General features: G+C 41.7%; 1 long non-coding RNA gene and 1 pseudogene across 31 annotated transcripts in view; both read left to right on the top strand.

Moving 5' to 3' along the window:
- LOC120594578 (uncharacterized) overlaps positions 1 to 21,300 on the top strand; it is a 120,702-nt gene that overhangs the window by 51,679 nt on the left and 47,723 nt on the right. For 17 of the 31 annotated variants that reach the window (XR_005650624.1, XR_005650625.1, XR_005650619.1 and 14 more), the window contains 3 exons: positions 2,988 to 3,119; positions 5,343 to 5,430; positions 15,732 to 15,810. This is a non-coding gene — a long non-coding RNA (uncharacterized LOC120594578). Of the gene's footprint in view, positions 1 to 182; positions 366 to 2,987; positions 3,120 to 5,319; positions 5,431 to 15,731; positions 15,811 to 17,537; positions 17,683 to 21,300 lie in introns of those variants that run through there. The other 14 variants (XR_005650628.1, XR_005650616.1, XR_005650606.1 and 11 more) reach the window with 8 other exon arrangements.
- On the top strand, positions 7,803 to 7,920 carry LOC120594659 (uncharacterized; annotated as a pseudogene).

The raw sequence follows: 21,300 nt of genomic DNA, 5'->3' as shown, positions 1-21,300 counted from the left end.
GAGGAAGAAAAGCTTCTTCCATAGAGCCTTCAGAGGGAGCATGGTCTTTCCAACACCTTGATTTGGACTTCGAGCTTCCGGAAAGAATACATTTCTGTTGTTTAAAGCTATCCAGTTTGTATTATTTGTTGTGGCTGCCCTAGGAAACCAGTACACAGTCTAATTATCAACTTCATTTTCAGATAAGAAAACCGAGGCCTCAAATGGTCGAATACTTGGAGATCTCTCTAAGCCAGCTCTGCTGGCAGGGCATTTACTCTGAAATTTCTGCTTTTGCTGTTGTCAGCTTTCCATATTCACCATGGCCATCAGCTTCTGGTAGCACTGGGGCTGAGCTGCTGGAACGACTCCTTTCTCTAACATAGCGGTACAGCCTTTCCTCATCCTTGCCCACTTCACGCCCTAAAGAAGAAACTCTTCTCAGGAGACTTCTGGCTGTAATAGAAAATTTCACTAGGTCTTTTCCTGGTCCTACTCCTCCAGGTGAAACCAGGCTTTTATTTTTCATTTCCATGCAGTGTCGGAGAAGTGTGGGTGACATTTAGGGGGAGGGCCACCTAGCTTCTGGCGATTGTTTTTATGCTTCTCATTTCTGGCCTGCTATACTTCCTCAAATTTCTGACAGTAGGTAATTCAAGTCTTGTTTTTCTTTGTAGCTTTCAGGATCTCACACACAGCTCACGTGGCACATATCATAGTTCATGGTTGTGAGCAGAGAAGGAGCAGCTTCATGGCAGCACTTGTTGTGGGGGCCCTAGTCACTTGTTCTTAATGAATCCAACCCACCACTGTGGCTCTCTCTCCTATCAATGGGGGATGGGAGGGGAGAAGGGCATTATCTGACCCAGCTCATCTACCTGAATAGCTTCTTGTCTTCCCTGTTCTCTTCTGCTAGCATCCCAGATGTTTCCTCCCTATACATTCCATTTCTGGCTATGGAATCTTGCCTGTTTCCAATATAGACCTTTTATTTTGGGTCCTCCTCTTATTCTTAGCTCCTCTCACTAGACTGTGAACTCCAGGAACTCAGGAATCATATCTGTTTTGTTGGCTGTTGTATCACAGGACTGAGCAAAGACCTGGCACTTGCTAGCTAGCCCAAAAAACGTTTATCAAATGAAGAAATGAATATTAACCTTGAAGCTTTGGAACCCTAGTTTCCTTGCTTCTTGTTGAAGCCAAGCACCAGATTAAGAACTTTAGAAGCCTAAGCAATAGAACAGTTGTCATGTCCCTCATACTTTTAGCTCTCAGTATATATTTCAAAAATAATATTAAACATAAATATAAGGAGATACCGCAAAGGATAGGGAAAATCCAACAAAATGCTGATATAGATTTTTTAAAATCATGGTTTCTACTTGGATAAATATAAAATATTTAAAACATTTGTTTTTATTGTGTCTGCTTTGCCGATTTTCTAAGCACATACTATTGGATAATTCTGCCTGGACCAGCCCCTCCCTCACCTTGGACTTCACCTTCCTTTTTACTCCATCTGCTGAAATTGCCAGCCCACTCCTTTCACCACCCCGCTCCCCAGGAGTATCTGGCTCCTGAGACTGCAGCCTGTGGTCCCTGGGGGCTTGCCAAGAAAGTCAAGTAGAACATGCACAGTGCTGAGGAGTACCTCATATTGAGAACTCCCATGATGAATTGTGATTTATAGTCAGCAAAACCCATTGTGCCAAGTAATTACACTTTGACCATTTTTAGTCATGATATTCTGCTTCCTGATCCTGTATATGGAAAGCCCAGAAATTTCCCTGTGGTCCTCCTTCCTGGGTTACTGAGAGAGAAGTCAAGATGCAGGTTCACTCTGCCTCTATTAATCTGGGCCTTGCTGAGACCATTCAGAGAAGTAAGATATGATTCTGGAAGTGGAGCCTAGGCCTCCTACAGGCTGTTCCAAGGCTATGACCACAATCAAATTCTGCTGCTGCTTGATTCCAAAGAGTTTAAAATAGCATTGGAAACCTCCTAGGAAAAACACCACCGTAACTTCTTGGCTAAGGAAGTAGTGTGTTCTGGCCAGAGCAGAAAGGGTAGCCAAGGCTCCCAAGTTCTATTCTGGAGCTGTTGATTTGAGGTGTGACATTCAGCAATCTGAGATGATGGATGATGTCCTTTAACTCTGGTTTCTCATCTCAGCACACAGAGTGATATGGGCTGCGCTTGCAAGGAAAGAAGCTAATACACTGGTCCCCTGTTTTCTATGAGAGCCTCACCATTAGATGTCCTTCTTTTCATTTGAATTTCCAGGCTCCTTTTTAAAATGCAGACATCTCCGCCCCCAATACACACAGAGATAATATGAGAACCCAGCAATATTATCCACGTTTTACTTGAATTCATTTAATCAGAATTGCTTTCCTTTTTCCCAGTGTGATCAGATCAGCTCTTCTAAGGAGTGAGAACTTTGATAGGGTTTAGGAAAGGAAGGAAAGGTCTGTGTGGGGCACATACTTTGGCCTTGGACAGCCAGAGAGTAACATGAGGGCACCAGGTGCATGACATGCTACATGAGGAAGAACAAATTCACATCCTTGGAGAGTCAGGAATGTATTAGATGCTTTTTATATATTATTTAGTTATCAATGCAAATCAAGTTATCATCTGTATTTTGGCATACGGGAAGCTGAATGTCAAAAAAGTTATATAAGTTGCCCAAGGTCAGACAGCAAATGAAAGACTGAGCTAGGATTTATTTCTCTTCAGGTCTGTCCAATTCCAAAGCCCATGCTGTTTTCACAGAGCTCTTCTATCTCTGACAAGATTTAGCAAAAGGAGGGTGGGCTAAAAAGAAGATGAGGAGATGCCGTCTTTCTCTACCTCACAATTTTGCTTGTTGAGACCTGTTTAGTCAGAGCATCCTGTTTATAGAATACTAGATTCTATATATAGAGATGCCGCAACAACATATGTGGGAGAGATACCAATTGGCTGTAGGGGAAGATTAAAAAAAAAACTTTGTTCTTTACTTCTAGGTCGTCATTACAGTGTAATCCACAAGTGTCAAAACACCACCGGAAACACTGGTTTATTGCTTGAGAGACCTCCTATCATCCAAATAAAACCTGTCGATACATTCCAAGGAGTATGCCATGATGAGGGCAGAGGTGAGGGTGTGGTGTGCCCTTACTACATGTACTGGAGCTGGTGGCACCTGTTATGTGACTACTGCAGTGAATTATTACTGAATAAACAATGGGTGTCTCTCTCTTCTTTGCCTTTCTAAAGGGATACCAGATGGCAGTGGGCGTTGGCCCAGATCCAGGGGAGCCTGACCTCTGGCCTGGCAAAGGAGACGGCCTAAGAGTGTCAGGTGATAGAATAAGAAGAACTATGGCCGGGTATAATTTTAGAGGCATCAAGAATGTGTCTTGCCCCTGAAATATTTGCCTTAGCCATTTACTATTGCTAGGAATTCCACAAGTTAAATTTCTTTCCCTTGATTTAGGTCTTTGAAACCCTATTAAAAATGAAGAGATTCCAGGAAAAGGTTTGATTATGAAGCATCTTGGTTATGTAAGCGGAAGTGTGATTCAGTTTATGAGATTGATTTCTGAGAACTAGACTAAGGCAAGGGACAGAGAGGAGAGGGCACTGTCCCTCCCCCCACCCCCCCAAGTCATAGGGACAGGAGAGTGACGTCACTGAGTTGGTGTTAAAGGCTCTGAAAAAGAGAAGTTGGGTCCCTAAAGAAACACTTTGTTTTCTTCACAGTTTTGTCTGAGAAGCTAGCAGCTGAGGATGGTGGAGATGGAGGTTCTTGACCCCAAGAGGGGGTGCAGAGTAGAGAGGTTTTCCACCAGTGTGCTTGCTATGCAGGCATAATGTTTGTCTGGAGCAGCTGACAGGCAGAATGTAACAAGGAGTACAAGACCTTTGAGTCTGTGGTTTGCTGTGATGTCCTCAGACAAGACCATCACAGATCTTAGGAAGCATGAGGGCGCTTCCCAGAAATGACGTAAAATTGTGGTGCAAAAGAGACCACTGATGACAACATGGGCAGGGCACTTCCTCAGTAGCCACTGGTCATAGGCAACTTCCGGTTTTGATTTCCCAATGAGTTGTGCTGAGATAGGGCTTTACCAGAAAGCAAAGTAAGCCATGTCAAAAGTAATGACAAAGCACTTGGAGTGTCCATGCAAAGGTGCAGGTCCCCTTGTCCCCTAACTTTGTGGAGCCAAAATAGCTAATCCAGAGGCTACCAGCCTAGCACCTGTGAGTCACATCTACAATTTTTTGACCTGAATTCCTCCAAAGAGAGGGACCCTCCCTAGTTGACTGTTCACCTTTCATTTATTAGTGTTCTCAAACTGCCTTTGTGATATGAATTCTCACATCTTTCCCTCCTTCACGGGAGCTTTCACAGAGGCGACTCAAATCTCAGTGCCTTTCCCAGCTCCTCACAGTTGGATTCCTGGATGTCCTTTACCCTCAGGCTTCAACTTTAACTCTGTCCACGTTCCTACCCTAAGTCTAGAGCATTTCTTTTTGATCATACTTCTGGCTTCATTCAGGCCTCTGGGGTTATTACTCATTTATTCTGGAGTATTTCCCTAGTGGGCTGTCCTAGGAATGGTCTCTACCATTTGCTTCCTAAAGTTTGGCAAGGTCTAAACCTCCTTCCTTACTGGAATCGGCACAACTCTGGAATTTTCTGGCTGTACCACACACCTTTGTCTTTCCCCAACTACCATAGCCCCGTACACAAGATCTAGTGATGTAGCTGGATCAGCTGATCACCAAGATTTTGGAGCCAGTACCCCCAGCAGGAAGGACCTCCTGGGCATGTGTACTGTACTCTGAGAGATATCCCTGCTCATCAATTACTGGCTCCCCTCCATTTCACCTTAATTTCGACTTTTTCCTAGGAGGATCAAGCTCTGTCCCCTGGCCTGGCAGGGACCCTCTAGCCCTGTCTACAACCCTTCTGTCAAACCTTTAACACCAGAGGCTGTGGCCTTTGCTTTCCAGCTTCTCTTAGGCCAGGTCCCTTTTCCGATACTAGAGCCTTTTCTTGCATCTAGGCTTCAGTAGATGAAGTCCTGCTCATGCACAGATCTCCCAGTGTTGACTATCCTGAATTCTGCCTAATACTTTCTAGGATAATTGGATATCATTCTGGTCTGTCCAGCTGCACTTTTGGAACAAGGTTCTTAGCTTAGGCTCCTATTCTGAATTTCATGCTAGCTCTCTAGCTACCTCTGCCTCAAAAGGAGCTTTTAATATGCATGTGTAAAGCTCCAAAAGAGAAAGAATATAACATTTTCCAAACTTATTTAACTAGAGAACCATTTTTTTTTTCTGAAGGAATATTTATTAAAATTTCACAGAGCGTGGAGTTTGATGGAGCACAGTTTTGGAAAATAAGAGCCTTTATCTCAAAGGAATGGACATCTAATAGAGGAATTCCTGGTGAAGGTAATGTGATAATCAGTGAAAAAAAATATGGAGGGATAGGCAATCTCTCCTTGTGCTCTTCATTGAACAAGTGCCCACTGAACATTTACTGTTGACCAGTCTCTGTTGGAATCACACCATGTGTTTGACTGCTTACCATGTGTCTGCATGAGGCCAGTGTTGACCTGGAGTGGAGCCTTAAGGTGGGGGCGAGGTAGGAATTCTACATTCTTTCTCTCATATTTGGATCCTCTTCCCCTTTCTTCAGTTGAAACAGGAAGAGGTGAGTGGGGGGTGATGCCATTATTACCACAGACATCAGCTTCTGGATCCAAGGAAGGAGGGCTTGCCTGAGGCTTCTTTCCCCACATTTGGCCTCTTTCAGGATTTCTCTAGCACCTCCCACTCTAGGACTGTTTAGCTCAGCATCAGTCTCAAGTCTCACTTTTAGTTCAGGATTTTGACTAATTGGGATCAGTGCCAAGTGGAATGGAGTGGATGTGACATTATACATTTTGGAATGGATGTGACATTATACATTTTTTACTTTCCATATGAAATCCCTCTTTTATAGCTCTTGGGTGGTCCAGACTATAATAATTGTTTTCAGCCATTCAGTAGAGGTAAACCCATGCTCTGTGGGCAGGCTGATCTTGCAGGTAGAGAGCCATCTGAATATGTTAGGGTGGGTGACCAAGTACCTGGAGCTCCAGCTAGCATAGGTTAACAAAAGAGGAAGCCAGTCACTTACTCTTTTCCAGGACAGAGTGGAAAAGACTACCTGAAGCAGATAGAAATCTCTAAGACTCCTGATTAAGAAATTGCTAGCTCTCTTTGAGACCCTGAGGTATATGTCTTTACTGTCATGAGTGAGATCTTTGATTGGCCAATCTTTATTTAGTTGGTCGAGCTAATCATAAAACAAAATAGATAGAAAGGCTCAGCTTTGACCCTGCCCCTATGTATGATGTTTTTTGAACATCCAACAGGTAGCATGCTCTACCCACAGGTCCCACCCTAGGGGCCTTGGCTTATGGCACATGTCTATCTCTGCCACTCCTCTGAAAGACCATGGTTTTAACTATGAAGATCAAGGAGTGAGCTAACTTACAGGGCGGTGGAAAGAGGGCTTGAAATGGGCATTTAGAGATCTTAAATAGACCCAGTCAAATATTTGGTCAGTCTATAGGTACTTATAAGTATTAGTTAGCCTATAACTTCAGAAGGCTTGTTTTCCTCTACTAGTCTTTTCCTAACAGCCTCTCTACATAAAGACATTTTCTAAGATTTTGTTCTTAGCTCTGTTCTTTCTTCCCTCTGTATACTATCCTTCATGTCATCTTTGCTTACGGTTTTAGCTACCACTGCTATGTCAGAAATTCTCAAGTCTCTATCTCCAACCTAAATTTCTCTTCTGAGTTCCTGCCTCACAATGTACAGACACTATTGACATCATAACCTGGATGCCTGTTAAGCATTTTAAGCTCAACATATCCAAAGCCAAATTATATTCTTCACCAACCCATCCTCTTCTCCCTATTCCTCTATTCCTTCCTATTCCTCCTCCTCTGTTCCTTAACTTAGGAGCATCACCATCCAGGGTCATTAGTTAACTTGTTTCTGCATCACTATCTTATATTATGACCCCACCAGAAAATTAATCGCTCTGAGTATAATGTAAGATTTGTAGGATGTGGGTGAGTGATTTCTTTTTTCCTTTCCTTCCTTCAGTTGTAGCAAGGCAAGCAACTTGAATTCTAATACTGGCTTTTCCTGTCCCTTAAAGCCCTTTTGCCTACCTTGCCATTAGGAATTTAGCACTGTTCATATCACCCAGGTATGTGGCCTTGGTCTCTTATAACCTTTTTCTCCTCTGCAAACCTTCCTTACTCTGTTATCATTAAGCACTCCAGATAATTCTTACTCTATTATGCAAAGCAATTGAACTCTTAACTTTCCCTCCATAACTCACCTCTGTATGTCCATAGCCCACTGAAGGGCTCTACTGAATTAAAAAGCTCACCTACTTTATCTGCACAAGGATTTGTAGAACCTCTGATATGTTCTTTTACATTATCTTTCTTCTTTTGAAAGCATTTCTTATTTTAGATAGGATTTACTTCTTCTTACCCCAGGAATGGTTTTGCTTTGAAGCATCTGTAGAGGAGAAGGTAAGAGGATGTTCCAGGCAAGAGCAATAATGTGAATATAGGTAGCAACCTACATGAAACCTATTGTGGGCAATGAAAAAACTAGTCCAACTGGAAAGAAGAATTCTTGTTGGGGAGCAGAATAGAGCTCAGAATAGATTAGAAAGCCCAGAAATGGACCTACATTTCAGTGGGAAAGAATAGTGTTTAGGATAAATGTATAACCATTAAAAATAAGTTTCTGTCTATGGCCATGCCACCCTGAACAAGCTTGATCCCATCTGATCTCGGAAGCTAAGCAGGGTCAGACTTGGTTAGTACTTGGATGGGAGACCACTAGGCAGACCAGGTGCTGTAGGCGTAAAAACTAAATAAGTAAATAAATAAATGAATAAATTTCTGTCACTTTCTAGCAAAATAAATTCTAGATGGATTAAAAGAATTTTTTTACATTAAAAACTAAAGTAATAAGTATACTAGAAAATAGTTTTTTAGTATGGCATCGAAAGCAGAAAGTATAAAGGAAAAAGTGATGGATTATCTAAAAAAAAAATTACAATAAACATCACATACAAAATAAAAAGTAGATGACAAACTGGTTACAAAGAGTTTTCAACATGTCTCTAATGTGCAGAAAGGTTTTCAAATCAATAGGAAAACAAAAAGCATAAGAAAATGGGTCAAAGTCATAGAAGAATAAATACAAATGACCAATAAAGCTTATAGAAGAAGGCTGTTTCATTTTAATCCAGAAAACACAAACAAATGAGATATCATTTTTTAAGTGTCTGACTGAAAGATGTTAAAAAAAAATATGTATTGCTGGTGAGGGCTTGAAGAAACAGGAACTCATACTGTGTTGCTGAGAATAAAATTAATACAGTCTCTCTGAAGTTCATTTTGGAAATATGTATCAATTTTAAAGTGCACATGCTCTTAAACCAGCAATTTGACTTCTAGGTATTTATCCCGAGGGAAAGCATACAGAGAGATATATGTATGAGGATATTTGTTACTACAGAGTTTATAAAGCAATCAAAAGGGCCATTGATAGGGGATTGGTCAGATAAATTGTATGTTCATACAATGGTAAATGAAATAGATCAATAATTATTGACATGAAAGGTAGCATATTCAGTATATACATGAAAAAATAGCATATGAATCTGTTTCAGTTGAAGTAAATATGGCTATAGCTATGTGTATATATTTAAAAATTCATACAACACATTAACAGAAATTATCTTTTCTGATTTATAAAAAAAATCTATGCCACTTAAAAAAAATAGGAAATAGACTCTGACTTGAGGTTATGGGTGGGCCGAAACCAGGCACAGTTATTTTACCTATGTAGACTAGGTAATGAATAGTGATGATAAAAGCAGTGTTCAGGGAAGGTTTTATGGTGCGAATGTATGAAATGAATGAAGTGAAAAATGAGGTTAGAGAAATGAGTTAGGAAACCATAGTGGCAGACTGGGCGTGAACTAATGAGGCATAAGCTAGGGTAGGCAGTGGGATTATAACGAAAAGGACCGATATGAGGGACATTCCATGGAAGGAAACACTGATCTGATAGTCTGTCAGGAAGAGGATAAAAAGAGTAGCACGTTACTGGTAATGCCACGGTATATGTCTACCCTGTGAAGTTGGAAAATTACTTGCCATGACAGAAAAGGGGTAATTGGAAAGGAGAACCACTCTTCTAGAAGGAGGGTACAAATTTGTTTCTTGGAGTTAATTTGAAGGACCAGAAATACACCCAAAAGGAAATGTTTCGTAGGCTGGGGATTCCTATTTAGAGAAAAAAGTACTTCTAAACTAGAGGAAATAGGTGAAAGTGGGAATTCTCTAGATCTGACACCCTTGACATGCTTGAGGGAGGGTGGTCATATCTTGGTTTTCCCTTTCCTGTCAGCAGCAGTCTTAATGGACCCTGGAGAAGAGTGTGTTATAGTGTTCTCAGTTGGAACTGAGAGTAGAGCTTAAAAAGAGGTAGGAGTGGGTACTAATCATCATAATAAAATGATAGTCACAATATTGTTTAAAAATCACTCTATCATTTAAAAGGCCATTATATGCAGCGACTTAGCTAACAATCCTGTATGTTATGTATTGTTATTTTTCTCCTTTTGTAGGGATGCCAAAGCTCAATTAGAGAGTAGAATTTGGACTGAAACAAGTATTCAGGCCTCAAACTACATTTCTCAGTTCTTTACTCTTCATCTCCTAAAGATGAATTTTGTAAGGATGGGAAGACTAAAGCAAAAATTGCAGCCTGGAGCTAGAGGTACCCACAGTTAAGCGGTTGGAGGAAGAAGAGGGCCAGGAAAACACCATGTCACTCATAGTCACTGCCTTGTCCCCTGGCCCTTGTAGGCCCTGACATTCATCTGAACTAGAGAATGTTGGATTTCCATTGAATTCATGGGGAAAAAAAAAATCCTAATCTGTTCATAAATAGCATGAGATATTTTGGAAGTCAGGTTGGTCAGTTTGGTTATAGCAGAGTTAATATGCTAGCTTAGTGGTTTATTGAATTCTGGCTTTGTTCTTTTGAAAGTAATACAGTAAAAGCATATTGACTTTGACCCATGAGGGAAGGACTTGTCTGAATTAATTACATGGAAATAATTTTTTTTACAAATTCATTAGGTTTGTTTACTTTTAGAATCACATGGTAACTCATGTATATGCTATCTGGTAGGGACCCTCAGAGGATCCACTTTAATGAGTAAAAAAATCAAAAGTCTCTTAAGTCACTTCAGTTTTCCAACTGTTATATTTGTGAGTTTAAATTATTTAGCTAACCCATTCTGATAGCATAAACACAAAAAGCAGCTTTTTTCCTGTCAGAAGTTCTGAATTAACAGGGAGGATCCACTTTAAATAGGTTCTCCGGCAATTTCTAGACTGATGTCCACTAAGAATCTTGCCAAGGCATCCTTGTAACCCAGTGCTTGGAGCATAGTGGGCAGTGGTTGAATGAATGAATGAGTGAGCGAGTGAGTGGGTGAGTGAGTGAAGGACTGAATGAGTCTTTCTCTCTGAGGCATATTGAGCTGTGTGGAACTGTCTTCCCATAGCCTCACACTACAGCTTGGCTGGGTGGTTTGGGGACAAGTCTTTACTTTGGATTTTATAGTGGTGGTGGGGGAGGGCGGGCAGAGAGGAAATGGAGACACCATGGGAATTTCTACTCTGAGCTGGCAACTCCACAGAGAAGGGACATTTTCAAAACCAGTAAGCTGGTGTCAGTTGAATCCCAGTCACTTGATCTTTCCTTCTAAAAAGATCAGGCTGCTGAGAAACTCTGGAGCAAAGGAGGAGGCTTTCTGTAGGTAGGAAATTTCCTTCCTATTGGCAACCGGGATATTACCCGTAGAGGGCAGCTACTTTCTAAGTCCCCTGGAGGAGGCTCTCTACCACCCTTCCTCCTCACTGGATTCTAAATCAGGAGCCTCTCTTGTTCATTACTGGTTTTGCTTACCCAGCCTGGCCCTGCCCTTTGGCTTTATGCCATTGGCGATTTTTAGCCCTACTAGAAATTATACCCTCAATGAGGCTAAAGAAAACTGGGAGGTTCTGGATCTGGCTCCAGAGGGACTGGGACCTGTCACCTAGCCCTGCCTGTGTTTCCTGGCATGCATTCCAGCCACCTTTTTACTCTTAGCACAGTCCTTCAAGTCCATAATTCTGCCTAGGTACGGGTTAAGGACCGACTTCTTCAGGGGGACTGCAGGGGCAGGAATGTCAATTCTTTGGGGAAAGCTCCTGACACCAATCTCCATGTCCTGCTTTAGGAGAATTATTGGTCTCATATAGTTGATTTGCCAGTTACATTGGGAGTGGTTGGGGACATGGAGATTCTTCATATCACAAAAAGATTTACCACCAGGTTTTTGTAAGCATTGAACCTGCTTTTCAAAATAAAATTTGATTTTCATGCTAATAATAATGTGTAGTTATTTGCATCAGAAAAAAACTTTTGCGACTTTTTAGGAAAACATCCTGGTTTTAGAAAAGAGTAAACTTCAGGAGGTCTAGCAAGGGCAAAGACATACCTGTACTGAGGAGCCGACAATCAGATTATGTGAAAGGAATTGAAGCAGAGGAGAGCACTGCATTAGAGGAAGTCTCCATCCTTCCTGAAGGAGCATTTCTTGGGATATTTTTCAGGCGAGGGAGGGGAAAAATGCATTCCTTTCCCCAGAATGCCGTGCTTACATCTCTGGGTAATTCCTGCCTCACTGACTTTTACCTTAGTCCTTTCAGACTATACCCAAAAGACATGGTAATACCTCAGTATTTGAGAATTTGCGAGGCATATTTAAATAAGTGAAAACCTAAATTACTGGATGTGAATGACTGAATGCAACTTTATTAAATTCAATGTGTAAAAAAAAGACTAATATTAGCAAAATGTCAGTGGAGGTTCTTCAAGGGACCTGATATAAGTAATCAATTAGATTGATTTGTAATTAGAATTATCTAAACTATAATAAGCGCTTGTAAAATCAGTTTATTCATTTATCAAATATTTATTAACTGCAGAGAGTTCTGTGATAACTTGAGGTAAATTGATAGGGTATGACAGGTATAGACTAACCGAGAACTCAGAGGAGAGATTGTTTTTAGCTTTTGGATCTAGAGAATCAGGGAAGTTATATGAACACAAATTTCCTTGTTTTAAAGAACATTTAAACATCTTGCTTATACTCTAGTCAGAGGTAATGTTGATACAAATGAAAATATTTTCATTCCTATTATTAAAAATTATTCTCATTCATATATTTAAAACTCGGAGTTAATAGTAATACAATGTATTTCTTTTCACTCTGCTTCTTTGCTAACCTCTAAAGAAATTTTCCAAACAGCAGACCTTTGGTAAAAAAAGTCCAGTCCACTCTCTTCTACTAGGCAATACCTTTGCAGCTAGTGAATGGAGTGAGGGTACGGACCCAGTCAGGGAGGCCACTCTTTCATGAAGCTTGTCTGTGAAGTGAGGAGAGTTAGTGAAGGGGAGACACAGGATCTAGGGAGGGTTATTTATTTTTTGAGACCTGAATATGTCCCTGTGTTGTGGAGAAAGAGCTAGTAGAGAGGGAGAAGTTGAAGATTGAAAGAAAAATACAAATTGTTAAGGTATTTGGGGAGAAGGGTCTACGGTATCCTGAGCACCAGTACAGAGATTAAACTTGAACTGAACAAAGGGCTAGGCTACCAGTGAGGTTAACTCTATCACCACCACCACTTAACACCATTTATTGCTTTTCTACCTTTTGCTAGCACTCTGTTGAACACTTTTAAGTCTCATTTGTTGGGGGCAAGGGATATGATGGGGCAGAGGGATTTGGTAAGATTTTGGAAAGAAAAAGTTGGAGTTTCTGTTGGGTTTTGTTTTCTCTAGGCAGAAGAAGCTGAGGTTAAGAGCAGGGATAGTGGGGGCAGTGGCATGGTTTTTAAAAACTGTTGTGCCAATGGCAGTATTCTGAGGACATGTAGGAAGATAGCTGAGTGGTGCTGAAGACCCAACTGATATTGGAGACGAATTTCAAATAGCTGTGTTTTTATTGGACAAATGGTAGACTCGTGAGGGGAGTGTAAGATATTGGTAGCAGAGTGATTATTGTCTAGTTGGCTAGAGAGAAGTGAGTGAAGGAGAGGACTGATAGGCAGCAATACAATGGTGAATGGATATCAAGGGACTGGAAGTCTCAATGCTGTTGAAGGACAGAAGCTGTAGAACTAAAGACAAGGAGAGGTAGAAATGTATGAGGTCATGACCAAGCAAAGGGTCTGACTTGGAGTGGAAAGGGAGACTGATCAAGGTTCCAAAGTCCTTGAAGACTAAGAGGTTAGTAGTTGGTAGCAATGAGGAGTGTAGTTGCTTGGTACCAGCCTCAGCAAAGGAAAGATTTTGGGGTAAGAATAGATAGGAATGGGTAGGAATAATGGCTTTGAAGCAGCAATGAGACAGATCGTTTCTCTTCTTGGTACATCTGGGTACTGACAAATGATTTTATGGCAGAACCTTCAGTACCCAGAAATCAAGTTCCTCAAGGAGTGTCAGGTTTCAGCTAGGGAGAAAGAGGCCAGAATTATCTTTTAGGCCTGCATTCCTAAATACCACAGAGTTTTAGTAGTTGGGGGAGGTGGGGAGGGGAGTTCTGGTCAAGTGGAAGGACCTCCACAAAGTATTGGACCTTTACCCAGAGTTTGCAGGGACTAAACTCTTGCAGGCAAAATCCTATTTGGCCACTAGGGTGTTTTGAGCTGTTCAGGATCAGGTTGGGCCAGTGTTAATCTTTTGAGAGAGGGTAGAGGGAAACTTTGTTAAGGTTTCTCGCTTAAAACTCTAGGAGTCAGTGGACTCTTGAGCCTTTCTGTTTCTGTGGGATCTGGAATTGTTTTTCCCTCTGTGCATGGTGACAGCAAATAATGCCCTGAAGCCCACGTGGTTTGAAAGAGTCTGGAAATAGGTTATTTATAAAGATGTTTTTGGATTTTCAGTGGTTCAGGATTCCTTTGGCATTGTTAGTACATGACTCTAAACATTTGAGAAAAAAGCCTCCACATAGCTGAAAACACACAAAATCTTCACAGTTCTTTTAGCTCCTTTTTAATTTGATCCATTTATACCACCAGCCTTGCTATAAAACCAGATGTGAACAGCTCAGAAAATGATTGCCTAATCAGCCATTCACCACAGAAACCTAAGCAAAGTTGTGTGGCCCCCAGCAGAAGAGGCTATGTGGCTCAGAACTCGGGGTACTTTCTAAATTGTTTGTGATTGGTTTTGCCACTTACAAATGAGAAACTTGTCTGGCTCAAGTTAATCATACACAAAGTTGGAAGATAACAGGCCGGGAGAAAATTTTTGCAATATATGTAAAAGACAGTGGATTAATACTCATAATCTATAAAAGGTTCTTATAATTCAATACGGAAAAGACAACAAACCCCATAGTAAATGAGCAAAGAATACAAATAGGCAGGACAAACTGGAATTTCATCTAAAGAAATGCTCATCCTCGAGCACGGGGTTCTGTGGACAAGAATGTTCACTGCATTGGTAAATATCCATGAGTAGGGGGGACTGAAATACTATGTGGCCATGAAAACATTGAAGTAGGTTTCTGTATCAGTGAGAAAAGCAAGTGCAGAGCAATATGAATAGAATGTTCCCATTTATTTTTTAAAAATATTTTTAAAATTTGATTTGGAATGTATTCACCCCGTTTTAAGTTTTTTTATAGAGTTCATTTAGGTTAAAAAATATTTAAGGCTATATTCTTCTAATTATGATAGTAATGAATGACATGACAGCTTTCGTCTTATGTTTATGTAAGATAAAAGATTTATTCTCCATCTTCATCTTTTTACTCTCTTTATTTGTTTAATTTGGTATTATAAATCTTAACCTCTAAGAGGAATTTAGTGACCTCTTGCTGCCCCTCCCTCCCCAGGAACTAAAAGGATTCCTGAGGGAGGCTACTGGGCCATAGCGCCTGCTGTTGGACTTTTTGGTATGATGACCAAAGGAATTCAGGATTCAGAATTCTCCCTTCTTAGGATTTGCTCCTTTTGTTATTATCCACAGCCTTGCAGAGCCTCTCCGCCTTCCATTTCTGATGCAGTGAGAGGGGCTGGGGCCTCCTCTGCTTGGGAGGCTTTGCTTTCTCTTTACCCTTACAAAGGGAAAGGAATTGCTTCAGTGGTCCAGGAAGGCAAGGCTTAGAGCTAGCCTAGGGTTTGAGAGGAAGCCTGCTCCTTGCATTTGTTTTTGCCTTTCCTTTGGTGAAGCCTCTCAGCTGTTTTAAACTTGGTTTCAGGCCCCCACCAACCTAGATGAAAGGAGTCCTTGAAGCTAAGTTTTGCCTATTTTGCTGGGGTTTGAGGCTCCAGAACTCCAGGCTGGAAACAACAGGAATTTCATCACAGGGTGTCACAAGGACATAAACACCTTTGTCTTTGAAAGACAGGTAACACCTTTGGGAAAGAAACACTGTTTTCCTTAATCATATTCTCAGTGTCAGTGGACCCCAGTCTAGGTGTGTGTGAATTGTTTTGGACTTTTGTAACACAGGCTTTTCTTTGAGCTGGAGAGTTTAAATTGAGTTATACAGGCATACCTCATTTTATTGTGCTTCGCTTTATTGTGTTTTGCAGATAATTGTGTTTTCATCAATATTGAGGCAAGATCCTTCACCAGCAAAAAGATTATGACTCGTTGAAGGCTCAGATGACGGTTAGCATTTTTAGCAATATTTTTAAATTAAGATATGTACATTGTTTTTTATTTTTATTTTATATTTTTCCCCTCTTTAATTCCGCCCACCCCACTTCCACCCCTGACCTATGGTTGTTGCTGTTGCCCCTTAAGAACTGGATCTCTGAAGGTAGGGTGTCTCCTCCCACATGCTCACGGCATGCACCCAGGGCCTGGTGCCCCCGGGGCCTGGCACCCCCGGTGCACTCAGGGGAAGCCTGGCACACCTGGGGCCTGGCGCACCTGGGATATGGTCCGTGGCTCCACCTGGGGCGCGAACCCAGAACTTTCTGCGTGTAAAGCAGATGTGTTAACTACTACACTATGGAGCCACCCTGTACATTGTTTTTTAGACATAATACTATTGTATACTTTACTAGACTACAGTATAATGTAAATATAACTTTTACAGGCACTGTGAAACCAAAAAGTTTGTGTGACTTGTTTTGTTGTGATACTTGCTTTGTTGGGGTGGTCTAGAACCAAACTGCAATGTCTCGGAGGTATGCCTGTAGAAAATTATTTAAAATAAAAACTGACTGCAGCTAGTTCTGTTCTAAAGAGGGGTGGCATAATTCATACTTGTAGTGAAAGAATCATTCCATTTGCTTCATCACTGCAGAATGATGGTAGTAAGAGAGTGAAAGTTCAAAACTTTTTGTACCTCAGTGCTAGTCAAAGGTGGAACCTGGACTGGGTGGTTCACTGGGGCTGACTCTAGCTATGGGTCATTGGACATCAGAGGAACGAGGATGGAGAGCTAAGTTGCTCTTAATAATATAAAGGGAACTTAGTTTCCCTAGGGAAGGAGAGACCCCTCCCAAATGTGAGAAGTGTCTGGAGAGGGTGAAGGTGCCATGCAGCATGGTGATATAAAACTCCTCTGTCTCTTTATTACTTCAGAAAAGTCTGATGAACACACAATGTTTTGAGAAGTTTGTATATGTGTATTTTTTCTTTTTGGTAAAGCATGTCAAAAGGGAGCCAAGTCCCACATCTGGGACAACTCAGAGCAAAGGGAAGGTGAAAAGTGAGTGAGATCACAAATCCAGAAGGAACTGGAGTCAGACACAGAAGGGACTGTTAAGGCATTAGCTGCTCGGAATTTGTAGAAATTGTGGAAAGGTCATTGACTTCGCATAGAATTTGGGATGGGTGATCCAGGCAGCTTCTAAAAAATGCCCAAGGATAGGGTTGTGTTGCAGCTGACATCTGATTGTGATAGTGCTGTGTAGCTCATAGAATGTTTGACAGTGATTCCTGTCCCCCACCCCCGAGATCTGTCTTATGGAGGCTTATTTGTTGGATGCTCCAGAAACATCTTGATATCCCTCTTTCTGCCCAATGAAAGCCATTTCCAATTCAGACTCTAAATGGGAAGCAAAACTTTCCAACAGAGGGCTTGTCATTCCCTTCCCTCCCTATAATTTACACAGACCCTAAAACAAGAAACCAAGGTCCCTGAGCTGCTATAGTAGGACAAGGGCAAATCCAGCCAGTGCCACACTGTATAAACGCTCTTGCTCATTCCTAGGGAGAAAAAACCTATTGATATAGTCATAACATACACTGTAATTCCAAAGTTTGAGAACAGTAGAAATCAGTGGGCTTTGACTGCCCAGAATGCATTCTCCGTTTTGAGGGCAAAGTACCTTGGTATTTACCTTGGTTTTCCTTTGAGGGACCACCTCCTTCCCTATTCTCAGACTGGATTCTGGTGATGTCGAGTCCATCTCTTGGCTCTAAATGGCGGACACATGACTATGCCAATCAGAGAACAGCAGTTGGTGCGGGCATGGTCTCAAATCCAGGCCAGTCAAGACTCTGGACTTTTGTTGGAACTATTAAGAGGTGAATTCTCATTTCTTTTTCAACTGGCTTGCCAAGCTTGTAGTATGTACACAACCCTGAGGCCGCTGGTGATTGCCTTTCCACCCGGGGGAATGTTGAAGTATCGAAGCTAACATATGAAAGCTGAGCTCTGAGATGGAGAGAGATGGAGACTAGATGACATTCTTTGAGCATGTGGATCTAACCATGCCTTAAGCTGGTGTAACTCTGGGCATTTTATTTACATGGACAGGGCTTCCCTTTTTTTTTCCCCCCCTTTTGAAAGTTTGATATGGATTTTTGTTACCTGCAGCCAGTAGAGTCTTAATTCATGTTATGAATTGTATATAGTTCTCATTACAAAGTGTGGTTCGATTTTTGTCAACAGGTCTTTTTGTCTTAAAGTACTGAATTTTAAGTTTGCTATATGTATCAGTTGAGACCATACATGTGAAGAACTTAGCATTACCCTCTCTACATAGGAAAAACCCCCAGTAAATATTATCTACAGGAAGCAATCAAGTAGGGACAATGGGAAAGTGAAGGAAGATGGGGTGCTGAAGTAAAAGAACCCTGAAGTCCCTAGAATAATCTTCTAAGAACCCTCAGGTCCTATCAGGCCCCTCTATTCTACATGTTCCTAGCACCCAACGTTTTTCCCTCATAACCCTTTATCATGGTTTATGATATGTTTATGTAGTATTTTGATTGTCTCCTTCACTGACCTGGCAGTTCTATGAGGGCGGTGATTTTTTTCACTGTTATATCCCCAGCAACCAGTCCGCTGTGTGGCATTGGCATTCAGCAAACATTTATTGAATAAATTGTCACATGCCCAAATTGGAATGACCTTCCTTCATTATTGGGGTTAGGATTATGGCAGAATTGGCAAAGTCAGGGAAAGCTGTTCCTGTCCCCTCTGTATCTCCTACACTACCCACATCCCCAACACACAGAGAAATTTGTCTTCATGAGATAATTCCAATTTGGTTGTGAAATCCTTTACCAAATCTCTAGTTCTTATATTTTTGTTGGATCCTATTATTGAATTAAATAGTGTGGTGGTTGGCGTAGTATGTGGAAAGCCTTGGAGAGGAGTGGGTCCAGTCTCTAATTAAGAAGCAGTCTTCCTTGCTCCTGTGTCTTTATAAAATCATCAGTTATCTGGGATAGTCCCTCTTCATTCAGGCATGCTCAGGAATGTGTTGGAGGCTGTAGGAAGGCAGAGAAGTTGATAAGGGAAAGGTCCTGGAAACTGAAGACTCTACTCTCAAGCAAAAAATGAAAGCAGTAAAAAGTAGCCCCAGGAGGGGCTAGTCACCTGCAGCCTCTCTTTCAGCATTGATATCTGGGCTCCGTGGGAGCTCCAAGTGCAGCACCCCACGGCCACCTCACCATACCATATGTCCTCCTCCCAGCAGAGGATTCAGTTCATCTCTTCCCCCACCTGGCTCTCCCGGTGGGGAGAGTGTTTCCCAGGGCCCATGTGACTTCCACTGGAAAGTGACGATTACAGACAGATTACCAGTCAGTAAAACTGCCCAAGGCTTTGTGCTGTAATAATCCTTTTCCTGTTTAAAAGTCTGGGGATTTTCTACTGTTGCCAATAGTTTTTCAAGTCAGCAATTATGGTGTGGATTATGTAATGGCTGAGTATTAAAAATAGAAAAGACCAGAGTTTGCATCTATTTTAACCAAATCAAAACAGAGCAGAGGGAGGGGAAAGAAGGAGAGGGAGAGACCAGAGGAAGAGAGAAAAAGATAATGTGACTAGAAGCAGTGAGATTGAATCATGTGACTGGACAATCCAGCCCACAGTTTACTCTGCCCTTTTCCTGGCATTTTTGGCCAAGGGGCTACACTCCCCTCCTTGGCCTCCTCCAGGGAGAGGACCCTGCAGAGAATTCTGAGGACTCAAGACCCTCCTGGATATTCCTCAGCTCAGCCTTGGGGTATTTGCCTGCCTCTGACGGGCAAAATGACTATAGGGGGAAAGAGATTGAACTTGACAGCCTCCTTTCATTCCAACTACAGGACTCCTGTACCTTGATTTCCATGGTCTTGTCGCTCAGCTTGTTTTTCTTGTTGCAGTGGTAGAGTCAAGGGGTGTTTATGGGGGAGTCTTTAGCATCCTAGATCTCCCATCAGTCTTTTGCCAAAGCCACCCCAAATAAATACTTCAATATAATTAAAAACTGAGTATTTACTATGAAAACATAGCTTTAATATAGATAATCCCAACCCTCCTACTTTCCCACCCTTCCCCTCTTCCCACTGGATTGCCACCTGTAAGCCCCTCGTCTAGGAATTTCAAGGCCACCACTGGTTTGTTCTTGTGTGACTTCTCACTGATCCCCCATCCCACCCTGAGTTAAAAGATCTTTGTGTTTTTCTAGACCTATTGAGTAACTTTAAGGACCCTGTAATGGTGAAATTTTAGGTGTCAATGTGTCAGGAGCAAGGGGAATATTTTTGGAAGGAAGATTTCTAAGGGCCTGACAGATCACATCAAAATATACCAGGCTTCCTACTGTGTCACCCACCTCCTAAATATAGTGGCACTCACAGAGAGAGGTTTTGAGTTAATCACTTATAGCCTTAAGTCTACATAGAGCCCATGCCGAAAGCACCTACTTCATAGGTCTCAGGTGGCAGAGAGTGATGAGTACCTTGAATAATCTCGCTGTTTCCAAAGATCTCCCCCAAATAGGTTCGTTGGATTAGGGAGAGAAACCTAAAAGCCTAGATCATCAGTAGAATCTGTCGTAGGCAATTCGATAGTTGTGTCCTCATCATTACTTCTGTCCACTCCCACACCTGTCTCATACTTCATTCTCAGAGCCTTTTTCTGTATTGGAATAAAAAAGAGTGCCAACAGCTCAGAATAATACTGGTCCCAACTCCACCCAGCTTCACACCCAGCAATGCTCAAACTAGTGGAACTTCAGTTAAAGGGAGAGAACTCTAATTTTGAAATTTTAGGGATCATTTCACTAGATTGGAGGGGGAATCTTGGGACCTTCCTTAGGGCCTTTCAAATCATATCAACCTGGACTGGGAAGTGCCCACGACATGGCACCTCTTTCTTACTATTGGAGGTTTTTAATTCTCTGATGCTGGATTCCTATCCACATTTTTCACCAGAAACTGACATTGGTAAGGACTACCAAACATCTAGTTTGGTCCAGATTTTGAGTCTTCCAACCCAGTGTGTTCATTAATGCAGTCAGATGTGGTTGGGCAAGTGTCCTGGCCTCTATTGTGGTCAGTGTCATTGCAGTATCAGTTTTCTGTTATCTGGACAAGGTGACTATTCCAGACCAGGTAGTAGCAGAAGTTTGAGGTCACAGTGAGTATCTGCTGTCCACATCCCATCCATCCCTGAGGCTTTGAGCAAAGTAAGGAGTCCACTGAAGTACCTGTCTTAGGGCCTTACAGGGGCTCAAGTCAGTCTAGGACTAAAATTATTATCAAGGTCCACAAAGGAACCCTTTTTACCTAAACTCAACTCTCTGTTGTGGCTCCTTCCACTCTTATCCCCCATGGATAAGACCATAAGAAGACATCACAACTTGACTACAGCAGTGTTGGGTACATTGAACATTCCCATCCTTTTCCTGAAGATCACTATCATTAAAA

This window comes from Pteropus medius, unplaced genomic scaffold (genome assembly GCF_902729225.1).
Source record: "Pteropus medius unplaced genomic scaffold, Ma_sr-lr_union100, whole genome shotgun sequence".
Classification (NCBI taxonomy): Eukaryota; Metazoa; Chordata; class Mammalia; order Chiroptera; family Pteropodidae; genus Pteropus; species Pteropus medius.
This window is presented reverse-complemented; position numbering and strand designations above follow the sequence as displayed.